Raw genomic sequence first — 4,687 nt, 5'->3', positions numbered from 1 at the left:
TTTTTTAAACTTTACTTAAGAAAGTCAAACAATGCCTTTGTCTCTCTAATTAACTCAGGATAGAATGAATCGTTTTGAAAAACTCTGTATGGAACAAGGTGCAAAAATCGAGGTGTTAAACCTTCTAGTATGATTTTCTACTTACTTATCTTCAATGATGAATGATATCATTATCAGAAATTTTAAAAACTCGTGGATGTTTTCGATCACATTCATGTAGGTCGATACAAGTATAGCTCTACTACTGATAAAAGAATGGTAATTTTTCTTTTAATATCATTAGTTTATATCAAAAGATATATTTTTTTTGTATGATGATGAAGATGAAAAATCATGTTTATTGTTTATGGACAGCTTCTGAATTGGAAGGAATATGAGAATGGCGAAGAAACAACAACATTTGATTGAGGAATATGTTGCCACTCACAAATATTCATATTAGTAATGACATTGTCATTGGAAGATTCGTACTAATATTCATATCAGTAACGATATTTCCATTGAGAGAGCCGTTACTAATATGAATATAAGTAACAATATTGCCATTGGAAGAGTCGTTACTAATATGCATATCAGTAACGACATTGTTCTTATAGAGCCATTACTGACAACAATATTAGTAACGGCTATAGAACCGTTACTGATACTAATATCAGTAATGTTCTCTAATGTCGTTACTAATATTTTTTTATATCAGTAACAACAGTGTCAGTAATGAATGATAACGTCTCATAAGGCTGTCACTGAAATTCATCAGTAACGACTTTCACTAGTAAAAAAAGATTCAATACCGACTATATATGCCGACCATAACAAAAAACGTCGTTATTTAGTACTTCAATACCGACTAGAACAAAAACCGTCGGCATATGGGTTATTATTACTGACCACGTACAAAATGGTCGGTAATAGTACCTCTATACCGATGATTTTAGTGCCCTCGGTATATATATATATTGATGAAAGTATTTATATTTAAGTATATAAGATTTTATCAAATTAAAACACTAATATTAATTTGTTAAAATTATCATGAGGGTTTGTATATAATCTTTAGCCTAATTATATATAACTTATTTATATTATTATTACTTATTTTAAATGTTATTTAAATTAAATAAAAATATTTACATTTTAATTTATTTAATTGAATTTATAAAAAAAATAAATTAGAATAGCCTCCTCGTTGCCAATAACAATTTTTACTCAATCCACTAGTTATTTTGTTGGACAAAAATACACTATCAAATATTTTCATTTTAAGATTGAAAAGCAAAATAATTTATATAATAAAATTATTTATTTTTTAACTTATAATTAAATTAGTTTATTTATTAATTATAAATATAAAAATTTGATATATACCTAATTTTGTATTTATATGATTCAAATTAAAAAAATAAATTATTTTATATGTTATAAATTAATTGAATTTATATTATATAAATTATTTAAAATAATATATAAATTATAAAATATAAACTAAGGTGTGTAATTAAATTATACCCTAAACTCAAATGGCGACCACATGTCCGGTCGTCAACATGAATATATGTCCTCTTTCAGCCTTAACTATTTCCGTTTCCACTTCCACATTCAGTTGTCCCTCTTCCGAAGATGGAGAGTTTAAGATCTTTGATTCGTCAATTAGGTCATTGCCAGCTACCTAATCAACAGCCTAATCATCATCGTCATCTGTATCGCCGCCATGTAAACCCTCACTCTTACACTCTTCCTTTCTTATATATTTATTCATTTCCACTGGATAAACCTCAAATTACTCGTCCTCATCTTCATGAACGATAGGATTTGACTCCTGTAACTCTCCATTCATCCATTCGGATCTTTTCTCACACTCGAGTAAGTGACGACTACTAACTCACGTTTCCAGGTTTCATATCTTGTTCTTTACCTTTAGCTTTGAACCGACATAGTTTAATATAGTTAACATTTCGAGTAATGAACGTAATTTGGTCATTTGGTCATTATGATGAACAGATCGTGTTCCCTATTATTAATACGAAGCACTCATATGAATATATTTTGTGATGAGAAAAGCTTGACAATATAACTTCATAGTTCGCGGGACTAAAAGGATGGCTATGGAGCTGGAGAAGCCATTGTTGGATCCTAAAAGTTTTAACCGTGATGGGATTGACCTTGTAAAATGATTGACAATTCTAGGGCAAACAAAAGTGATAATATAAATGTGATAATTAACATTGTCAGCTGATTTGGTTCAACAGGAGCAGTTACCATTGGATGAAGTATTTGAACAGCTGAGAACATCACCAGTAGGGCTTTAATCTAAAGAAGCGGAAGCCCAATTGAAGATCTTTGTCCCTAATAAACTCGAAGAAAAGCCTGTAAGCAGGTGATGGAAATTCAGCCTTGATTCTAAATTTTGAAAGAAAGTTAGTTTATGTAACTAACACAAAGAGGACATGTTTTCTTATTTATTGCAGGTTATTGCTGAAAAAATGCATGCCATTATTGAAAAGTATGCTGAGAGAGGTTCGCGGTTTCTTGCTGTTGCTATTCAGGTAGTAAATTCAGAAATATATGTTAGTTTTTTCATCTTCTTTTTAACTAACATGCTAATTATCACCGTATCTGCTATCAATTCTTTTCAGGAAGTCCCAGAGAAATCTAAGGACATCCCTGAAGGTCCTTGGAGATTTTGTGGGACTATCCATAAATCACTTAACCTTGGTGTTAATGTCAAAATGATCACAGGCAATGATTCATCTTTTTTCATTTCTTGTGAAATTGTATCTAAAACTATTTCTTATGGTGCCTGCAATTGAAACAACATCTATTAAATTAGAAGACAAATGGAAGAGAGTAAATTTATTTTTGTGTATGTGCTAGATAGGTGGTCAGTTGGCAATTGCAAAGGAGATAGGCCGAAGACTTGGCATGGGAACAAATATGTACCCATCTTCCTTATTGTTGGGCCGTCACACAAATGAGAATGAAGTTATTCAAGTGGATAAGCTCATAGAGAAAGCAGATGGGGTTTGAATGGTTTCTAATTATTTATATCTTGTTGTGCAGATAGAACACAAGTACGAGATTGTGAAGATTCTTCAAGAGAATAAACAGATAGTGAGAATGACAGGAGACGCTACATACACTTGCTCTGAAGAAACCTGATATTGGAATAGCAGTTGCAGATGCTACAGACGCTGCAAGGGGAGTTATAGATATCGAATTAACCGAGCCAGGCCTAAGTGTTATTGTTAGTGCTGTTTTGACTAGCCGTGCTATTTTTCAAAGGATTGAAAATTATACAGTTCAGTACCACTCTTCTTCTCTAGTTGATTATTCTTTGAATGCTTCACCCTGACTGATTTTATGTTTGGTTCTAATCATGCAGATATATATTGTATTAATAACTATTCGTATTGTGCTAAGCTTGATTGATTTCAAGGTACATGATTAGAGGACAACCTAGAGAGTAATGGTAAATAACTGTTTCTCAAACACACATAGTTAATTTTCATTGAGGTTTTTCTCTCATGGTAGACCGTAGATGATGATGATTCATCTTTTCCATGCCGTTCCAAGAGAGTAAAACTTTCCGATAAAGTTATAAATCACTCCCAAATCAACCAACCTAACCAATTTCGGTAACTATATCTTGTTGATGTTATTATATACAATTAGGTTAAGAAAGTAAGCAAAGATAAAAAGGAGATTGTACACATTATGGATAATGAGGACAACTACGATGAGGAGATGGTAACAATATTTATTGGATGATTTGTAAATATTGTTTTTATTCTATATTACTACTAATCAGATTACAGAACCAACTGTTGGAATCATTTGTTCAATCAGAAAAATATGTTATGAAAGTTGTAGAAGAAGATCTTGCTAAAAGAACCCGTGATGCTGATCACGATCCAGGACAATGGAGGACTTAACTAGTTTCGAGTTTACAAGGATTAGTCATCTTGATTTTTGTTTTGATCGTTACTTCACTTGACATATATATCAAGCTTTAGTAGATCATGTTATACTTCATGATGTTAATTATAGTGGCTTCTTTTTGTTGTGATTATTACTCTACGATCATTTTTTCCTCCAATCGGTTGAATTTCAGTGTTTTTTTCGTCTTAAATTAATTATTTGCTTTCTTTCTTAAGGTAGAGACGTCCAACTGAACAAATAACGGAGGCCTTGAGTTGTTGAATTGGTAATATCTTGGGATTTCTTCTTCCTCCATCCTTCTAAACCTGCTATTGTCTTTCTTCAAAACAAAATCATGAATCTGATGTTCTCTTTACCATCTTCGGTTTAACTTTGTCTTAAGTTGATTAAGAAGTATTGTATCTTGGTTAAAAATTTCATCATGGTGATAGATCTAAATATACCCCTGATGATACAGTTTAGTAGAGAAATAGGTTGAAATTTATTGAACATCCAAAAGAGTCCATATCTCTTCTAATTGAATGTTGTACTTGTAGTTATATAAATCAAGATATTTTATTGTAGAAAATGTATACCATCGATACCTAAAACCAAAAATGTATGTAGTATATATAATCTATTATTGCAGATTTCATGATTGTTATCTTCCTTCTTCAACTGCGTCTTTAAGACCATCTCTTGCTCTATCAGTTGGAGTTATGATCAAGTTCTTCCACAATTGTCCTGATAATGTATTCCAGATTATTGATGT

At 31.4% G+C, this 4,687-nt stretch overlaps 1 pseudogene; it reads left to right on the top strand.

Annotated features, from left to right (window-relative positions):
* The first annotated feature begins 2,077 nt into the window (after positions 1-2,077).
* Positions 2,078-4,262, top strand: LOC124916788 (annotated as a pseudogene).
* The last annotated feature ends 425 nt before the right edge of the window (positions 4,263-4,687 follow it).

Source organism: Impatiens glandulifera, chromosome 9, assembly GCF_907164915.1.
Source record: "Impatiens glandulifera chromosome 9, dImpGla2.1, whole genome shotgun sequence".
Taxonomy (NCBI): domain Eukaryota; kingdom Viridiplantae; phylum Streptophyta; class Magnoliopsida; order Ericales; family Balsaminaceae; genus Impatiens; species Impatiens glandulifera.
This window is presented reverse-complemented; position numbering and strand designations above follow the sequence as displayed.